The sequence below is a fragment of the Paramacrobiotus metropolitanus genome, unplaced genomic scaffold (genome assembly GCF_019649055.1).
Source record: "Paramacrobiotus metropolitanus isolate TYO unplaced genomic scaffold, Prichtersi_v1.0 Parri_scaffold0000284, whole genome shotgun sequence".
NCBI lineage: Eukaryota > Metazoa > Tardigrada > Eutardigrada > Parachela > Macrobiotidae > Paramacrobiotus > Paramacrobiotus metropolitanus.
Window position 1 is genome coordinate 20,768 of NW_026570504.1, and position 8,857 is coordinate 29,624.

The 8,857-nt window shown below is 44.2% G+C and overlaps 3 long non-coding RNA genes across 3 annotated transcripts; all 3 read left to right on the top strand.

Annotated features, from left to right (window-relative positions):
* Window positions 1-2,381: 2,381 nt before the first annotated feature.
* Window positions 2,382-2,922, top strand: LOC129601843 (uncharacterized). The gene is made up of 3 exons (XR_008692290.1): window positions 2,382-2,464; window positions 2,546-2,638; window positions 2,795-2,922. It is a non-coding gene; the product is annotated as an uncharacterized LOC129601843 (long non-coding RNA).
* An 836-nt stretch (window positions 2,923-3,758) lies between these two features.
* LOC129601845 (uncharacterized) lies at window positions 3,759-4,767 on the top strand. The gene is made up of 3 exons (XR_008692292.1): window positions 3,759-3,881; window positions 4,140-4,322; window positions 4,664-4,767. It is a non-coding gene; the product is annotated as an uncharacterized LOC129601845 (long non-coding RNA).
* Window positions 4,768-4,931: 164 nt separating this feature from the next.
* Window positions 4,932-6,623, top strand: LOC129601841 (uncharacterized). Its single transcript, XR_008692289.1, has 4 exons — window positions 4,932-5,049; window positions 5,413-5,514; window positions 5,620-5,761; window positions 5,990-6,623. It is a non-coding gene; the product is annotated as an uncharacterized LOC129601841 (long non-coding RNA).
* Window positions 6,624-8,857: the final 2,234 nt, after the last annotated feature.

The window sequence follows — 8,857 nt, forward strand, 5'->3', positions numbered from 1 at the left end:
GTTTTGCCTGACAGCCTCTATCCCTATCCCTTTACCATTGTCGTGTGAAGAGACTCGGTACGGATTAATGTACGAGAATTACCACTTCCCAGCCACGACTCAATCGGTAGAGCAAACTCTTAAATCAACTGTTACAGTAAATCGGATGGAAACTGATCAGGAACGCGAACTCACAGGAATCCCTAAGCAATTGTACTGAATACTCCTAACTTCCGGTCGTTACACATGAGGGTCCACGAAGCACGAGCATACCGTGATTACCACGCTATAATCCGTATTTAATTATGAACGTCGATAACACAGAAAATGCTTTACTCCGCTAACACACAATCATATGCACAACTCAAGAAAGTTAAAAGCAAGTTGCCAGTCTTAAGTGATCAAGACTGATGCGTTAAACACAGGAAGCAGGATCTTATATAGACTTCTAGGAGCACGAGATACATCGCTATCAAGTTGAGAACAGACGAATCACAGGTAGCGATAATGAACAACCGCAGTGACGTAGGAGAAAGGCGTACAGTAATTACAGTAATTAGAAGTACGTACGGATGTGTGTAGCTCCCACACGTCACCCCCACAAACGGTTTTTTGCTCCCGCAAACACAAACAAATCCATCCGTTCCATACTGTGATTGTGCGACGCTCCATCCTGATCCATCTCCGCGCAATCCACACGTGTCCATCCGGTGCCCATAATGACTGTACGCCTGATCCGAGTGAAATATGACTTGGTGGGATTTTTGGCGCTTGTTGGCATCCGGAGGTCCACGGTGATTGACATGGCGGGAGATCCAGGATCCAGGAGGCGTCCAAAGTCCAAAGGGAAGAAAGCAAAACGAAAACAAACAGAAAAACGAAAATGCAACGCGCTGTGCAACACGTCCAAGAAGCAAGGTGCAACCGCACAGTACTGCAGTTACACGGAACGCAGCACTTCCGGTAGCGAAAACTGCACGCTTTCAACGCACTCTTTTCCATTTTCTCAAACAGTTTGACTGTGTTATTTTAAGCTTTAAAATAGTGCAGTTTTGAACGCATTTTTCAACAAAATTATTATCAGTACTATTTGGGGCGTCCAAATTAGAAGTTATTCTTTGGTCTGTTTGGAATCTGCTGGGAAGGAAAGACATCTTCGGGATTGCTGTGTAGTGCGTATCGGGAACCCACTGCACAGTACTGCTGATGCTGTCTGTCGTCGTTCTTTTGCTGCGCTATCGGGTATCTCGCAACCGCTATTCGTATGGACTACCAGGAACCTCGTTTTGTGGCCAGCTTATCGTAACAACGTTTTGCTGATATCCTGCCATACTGATTTTCTAACATCCATTCACAGGTAAGGTTTTCAACCTTTCTGCAGTATACTGTACTCTGCAGAGAACACTGGGATATGCTACTGTGTCGCGCTTGCTGTACATCTCGTGGCCAACATCCTTTTACACGACTGTTGGAGACCGCACAACAAACCTTCTGTTTTCGGATTTGATTTGAACAACAAGTAAGCGTTTTACTTCAAAAATTTTCGCCAACAACTTGCTGGGATATGTTCAGGATATTGCAGCGTACATTGCAGGCTACCGCTAACGGGGAGACAGTCAGCAGTGCGGATTGCAATCCGAGGATGGCAACCACCCAAAATGGCAACAACAAATTCTCTCACTTCGCTACTTGCGAAGTTGCACGTTCACGTCACTGCTTGCCAGTGTAGGTAATTCATTACGCAGTTCTGCCGTTACAAAATTATTATTAATATTAAAATCTAAACATTTTTCATCTTAATTGTTACCAACACAACATTTAACATATCTACAAGTTTGTTTGCAGATTTTTACTGGAAACTAACATCACCCAGCCAACACATTGTAATCAGATTTTCCTCTTTTTACAGACTGGCTGCTGACAACTTACGGGCTTTTTGTCTTCCGTTACGACGGCCGCACTACTTCTTCGCACAACACTGACATTTGGTCGACATTCCATACATTTCTTTGCGAACTCTTCAATGTCAACACCCATATTCGGCCAAAAATACCGCAGCATTAGAAACTGAGACAATTCAACGCTGGCACCATACACTTGGTTGTGCACGATTATCTCATGGAAGCGTGTAATCAACTCTTTACGCCACTGACAAGGTACATAAATTTTCAGAGATTTGCCATTGTGGTCTGGTTTTCGACATACCAACCCTTCAGTAAAAATGAAACAATCAATTCTTGCGACAGGGAATTCGGATTCCTTCTTTTACGATATTTAAGATGTCTATACCAGCTTCTACTATCTGCGCACTGTTTCTGTACAGTTCTCCAAAACCGTATATCAGAAAAGTCCTGCGTGGACGCATGTTTGTTCTCATGTGATAGACTTTCCCTAGGCTTCATCCGGGACAAAGAATTTGGACTGCGAACACACCACGGGGATTTCGGACACTCGTGCACGTTGTCGTCATTTCTGTGATCGGCCGGTACGGGTACGACATTGATTTTTTTGTTACCGATTACCATACATTGTGCCGGTGTTTCGACATTTTTGACTGTTTGTTTAGGCGGATGCACTAAGGCTTTACCCCCACAAATTTGACTGGAGCATACGGATGTACAACTGATATAAGAAGTACTGGGCTTTACATCACAAGTGGGTGAGTTTGTTTTACCGCACCCCCACAAACTTGACTGCTCATTATTCTGTTTCTGTGGGTGGTTATTACCCCCACAAACTTGACTGGGTACTGGGGTTATTTTCACTGATGTTGCCATGTCGTTCCTTTCTGTCAACATTAGTGCTGGGATTGCAGGCGACGGTTTAACATCAGGCGGAATCACCGGATCAAAATGATGCGCCCTAATGATATCGGTCATTGAGTGCATCTTTCGCGGAAACCATACCGGTGAATTCGGACGCTGACGGAATAACCTCCACGTCATAGTGTTCATGTCCAGGATAAATGGTTTCGTTGCCAAAAAGTCCAAACCCAGAACGATGTGGTCCCGCTCGAACGTGGAGCTAACAAGTATCGCGTGCTCAAACGACATACCAAACTCGTGGATAGTAATTACCGCACACATTGGTTCGATTAGTTGCCGCCCTTGATATGCCGTATGGACTACTCTTCCTTGGATGTGGTCCGGACACTGGTGAATGCTCAATTTTAATTCTTTTGCCATTTGGTGGGACATCACCGAGATGCTAGAACCGGTATCAATCATCGCTTTGACTTTCTGGTAATTTACATCGATTACCGAATAGCAGGCTTGCGCATCCAGTGTTGGTTTCAGAGACACAGCGTCTGTTATCGGATATTGACTGGGATCCACCACTTCCAAGGTGTTACACCTGATCGCCGCTCCATTAACCGGCGAGGTATTTATCGGTTCAATTTCCATAATATTCATTTGTGGCGTATTGCATCTGTTTAAGATTTCCGGTGTAGGACGGTACAGCCTTGGAGTTACCAACGGGTTCCTGCACGAGGCCGCTGGATGCATTCCATGACAACGGTAGCAGATCTCATTGCCTTTAATTGTTCTCCATGCTTCTTTGCAGATATTCCGCTCATCAAACGGCTGTTGTTCATTTTGCCGGAAGTTCTGATTATTATTGGGCTGCTATTGACGGTAATTATTATTATTTCCGCCTCGCTGATAATTATTCGCGTGATAACTGGTTCCGTAATTATTGGGTCTGAACTGGCCTTGATTCATCGCAGCATTATTATTTGCAGGGGAATTTAAGGAAAAGTTAACATTCGGATTCTGCATCTGCGGCACAGGCACATTGACATCTACCGGAAGCGGCGGCGCCTGTCCGTGCTGCATTTGCCACTGCGAAGGTTGACTATTCTGCGGCACCATTGGCTGATACTGCGTGCCTTGATTATTCTGGTAAGGATACTGCGGCGCGTAATCAGAATTCTTATTTGACTGACGCTGCTGGTAATTACCGTAATTAATATTATTATTATTATTACGAAATCCTGAACTTCCATTTCTGTGCGCACCGTTAGGCACAACATTTCTATTTTCAGAACTTAATGAGACTTCCATGGTCTCTAATTTCTGTAACAGCTCAACCATTTCGTCCATAGTCTTCACATTTTGCGGATACAACTGTTTAAACCAATTTTCCTTATTTTGTTTTAGGCCATCCAGAAGGATGCCCACGCGCTCTTCTTCAGACATCTGCAGTACCTCAAACCAGTGCAGAAAACTGTGTACGATGCAACTGTGTCATCTCTACGGAAAATACGGGCGTTCATTTCGCGACGTAATTCAGCAGGCGTCACTGCTGAATTAAAATGTTTCAACAATTTGGGGCGGAAGAAGGTAATCCATTGCTCGTTTGGATTATCTTCAAACAATTTTTTAAACCAAATCGCAGCATTATTTCTGAGAGCAGCAGCTACCTCTCTGCACGTCCTCTCGTCATCCCAGTCATTCGACAAAATGCACATATCGACATTGTTTAGCCACTGGTCGATTGGGCCAGATTTTTTTGTATTTTCGTAGCGCTGCAGATTCATAAGCTTTTCAGTTCTTCTCGAGGAGTTTTTATTCTGGGCAATTAACAATTCCAGCATTTTATTCTGTTTTTCATCTTGTGCCTTATACTGTTCCATTGCGATTTTCGTGTTCTTTTCCACTAACAGCTGAACTGTTGATTCCAGGGAAGCACGGGAACACACGGACAAAGCGGGACTTCCACCACGAGGTGAGACTGCACCATGATCAACCGCAGCTGGATGAACATTACCATTATTGTCAACATGTTCAGGGACATTCTGCTGTGAATGCATGTTATCACGTGCACTGTGCCGGCTTTCAACACGTGATTCGTTTTGTGCAACGAAAATCGGACGCATGGGTGCCTGTAGTTGCGACTGCATATGGACCGGACCAAGCGGGACACCTGAATTATTATTTATTACTACCGATCCCTGTGGCGGACGCACTTGAGGTTACGGCTGGGATAAATTCAGCTCAGAAGGACCAAGGTTTTGTCCGTCATGTTGCGACATACGCGGGGATACTCGGACTTAGCCCGTGGCAACAGGTACTTCTGCTTGATGAACTGCTTGACCACCGCCATAGCGCACATTCTGATTTCTGTAATGCATTAATTCCTGTTGGAAGCAAGCAAATTCCGCTTGCATATTTTTAACCGTTTGTTCACCCTCACGAAGAGCCGTTTTTAGCTGAATATTTTCTTTCTGTAACTGGGTGACTTCTTCCTGTTTTTCAAAAGCAGCAGCTTGCGCTTTTTCCTTAGCCGTAATCGCCGTGTGGCACACCGTGCAGTTCTTATTTTTAACAGCAGACAAGTCCTTCTGCGCCTTTTCTTTCGCTTGTTTTTCATTCGCGAAATCAATTTTTAATTGCGCTATTTGTGCCTGTAATGCTTCTTCATTATCTTTAGAGGTTGTTTGCAACACTGTGCGCGCCGAATGATGCATGAAATCGTTTTGAGAGCGACAAATCGCTAACTCTTCTTCCAATTTGGACACCCTTTCTGATTCTGGTACAAATTTCTGCTCTAATTCCTGCAGCTCATCCCAAAATTTCTTACGCTGCTGCGCCACATCATTAAAACTTCTCGTTGTTTTAGCGTGATTATATTTTTCAGTTTTCGGTTCGTCCTGGACCTGATCGAGCTGAGCTTTCAAGGACGATACTTCATTTTTTAGAGTGGCACTAGACTGAACATCCTGAGACTGTGCCAGCTCGGAGCTGCGAAACTCATCCAACTCTCCTCTGGTATCTTCCAGGTGAGTTTCCAATCTGCGATTCACATAAGTTAATAAATCTCTCTCCTTGTATACTTCATCCAGTTCAGCTTTCAATTCTTTTATATCCCGGTAATTTAACAGATTTTTCTCGCTTGACCGGACTTTCTCATTCAGACGAAATATTTCTTCGCCCGCTTTATTCAACTTAACTCGCGTCTCATTATACTTTGCGCGAAAAATATTTTTATCCTTCTTTTCTTGATCTAGGTCAGTGTTCAACTGCTGGATCTGACCCATGGACTGGACACTGCTGTTAAAAGAGCCAATGAGTTTGCGAATGCTCTTAAACATCGTGCCGCTTGACTGCCGTGCAACTTGCGCAACATCATTATCCGTTTCTGTCGCTTCAAGTGCTTTATCGACTTGCACCACCTTCTCCATGAATGCGTTATCGGGAGGAGCAAAATCTGTTTCCGCCAAAATTTTTCTCAAATATTGCTGTGAAGGATGGACAACCATCACTTCTGAGTCTTCAGCAGTATTGCCAACTACGGCCTGATTTAACTGACTGTGTTCCGGTGAACCGGCCGCTGACAGGAAATTTTCTTCACCGGATATCGGCGATTGTACTGCTGATTCTCTTTTCGTAATCTTTGAAAAATCCATAAGCTTTGCGCCATCTGACACCACTTCCCGCTGATCATCCAAAAGGTTGAGCTGATCAACTGGAGTGTTAGTTTCCTGTGCCTTATTTTGAGTCGCCTCTGTCAGTGCATTTCCACTAGACAAATCCTGCGTACTTCGCGTTTGACGAGTCGATTCCATTGGCTGCGGCTGCCCGCTTGCAGATACTGCTGCTTTTCGCTCTTCCGTTCTCTTTTTATACTCGGGAAATTGTTCATATGCCCGTTTGACCGCTTCCTGAAACTCTTCGTCTGAAATTTCCAGGTACGCTTCCGGTATACACTGTTCAGATTCTACCCAACCACGGTACTAGAACGGTGCTCTCGGTTTCGGGTTCGAAAACTGTCCGATTTCCTGGTATTCAATCCAGGTTTTTCCACAAAATGCTTTCGGCTGGCTAGGAGGTTCAACTCCTAGTACTTCGTACATCAGTCCCAAAGGAATTACTTCCGCATTAAATTTGAATTTTTGCTGTTGTGATATTGCCTCACACGGGCCTAATATCACTCGCTTAGGGTCAATTGTGACCAACTGCATCGTATTTGCGTTCAATTTATCAGACATTTTTGTCCGATTTTCTTTAATCGACCTTTAAGGTTTCGATAAAAGAAATACAGTAACAATAAAGCTACTGCTATACCACGGCTATTGTGCCCAAACACAGCAGCTATTGTGCTACTGTTCACAAAAGCAACGTCTCTCCTTTAAGGTTTGAGACGTTGACTACTACCGCAATTTGCTGCAGTATCCTTATAATTAATTACTGTGGACAACCTTTGCGGTTATTCCACAATTGAATTTTAATTTCCTCTTGTCTCAGGTCAGTCACCGACTGCCTGGATTGTTTACGTTTTACCCGCCAGCTGTCACTGACTGCCGATCAGGGTACCGGTTTGGTTTGCCTTTTATTCTCCGCTGCTGAAGATTTTATCTAGGCTTGCCACTGACAATGGCTTTACCCCTGATTTTATCTACAGCCACTGATCTGACTGCTGGCCAGGCACGCTGACTCTGCAGTTTACGCTTTATTTTACCGCGGTCACTGCTTTGCGCAGACAAACCCGGAAATTACCCACAGTTTACGCGGTTTATTCGCCAACACAGTCGACCTTTAAGGTTTCGACTGTGAATTTACTGCTGACTTCGGTCCGATTTTAATTATAATTTATATGGCGAGTAAGCTCAGCCAATTATTGGGCGAGGAAGCTCAGCCCGGGGAGGAAGCTCACCCAATAAAAACCCTAGGTCAGATCAGGAACGCTGACCTCCTTCGGCGTACCATACGGTTCAACGCCTTTCTACGGACCGTTCACACACATTCACACGTAAAATACCATCCACAATTTTACTGTAACATCGGGAAAATCACGAACCATCGTTGGGCGCCATGTCGTGTGAAGAGACTCGGTACGGATTAATGTACGAGAATTACCACTTCCCAGCCACGACTCAATCGGTAGAGCAAACTCTTAAATCAACTGTTACAGTAAATCGGATGGAAACTGATCAGGAACGCGAACTCACAGGAATCCCTAAGCAATTGTACTGAATACTCCTAACTTCCGGTCGTTACACATGAGGGTCCACGAAGCACGAGCATACCGTAATTACCACGCTATAATCCGTATTTAATTATGAACGTCGATAACACAGAAAATGCTTTACTCCGCTAACACACAATCATATGCACAACACAAGAAAGTTAAAAGCAAGTTGCCAGTCTTACGTGATCAAGACTGATGCGTTAAACGCAGGAAGCAGGATCTTATATAGACTTCTAGGAGCACGAGATACATCGCTATCAAGATGAGAACAGACGAATCACAGGTAGCGATAATGAACAACCGCAGTGACATAGGAGAAAGGCGTACAGTAATTACAGTAATTAGAAGTACTGTAGCTCCCACACGTCACCATCTCAGCTATCATACAGCTCCTGAAGATTTAAGTTGAAATTGTGCTAAAACCTATGTGGCAACGTGTGCCATTACAGAAGTGTTCGTCAGAAACTTTGTTATGAAAATCTTTCGATCTTTCATTTTTTGTAGCTGCTTTTTATGAGTGTGCAAATGTTCTGCGAAATGTCAAGCCGAAACATAGTCTGCAGGTCTCTGCCGTTTTGATGTTTTGAGTTGAAGGGAGCACCATGGCTGATCCCAAAGGTGGCAAAACCAACGTGAGCTCGCGCTGTGATTTGCGAGCTCTTTACGTTTTCTTAACCACAAACAAATACCCCGAAGGGCTCACTGATAGCCAAAAACGATCCATCCGTCGACGCCGACCTAATTTTGCTGTCATTGGAGACCAGCTGTTTTTTACCGCTGCTAAATCTAAAGGGCTCGGTGGCAGTGCGCTTCCAGCTGTGTTGTTTGATGAAGCTGAGATTTTACGAGTAACGAACGAATATTACCGGTAAGTTTTTAATTTTCTTGACATCGTTATCTGCTCTGA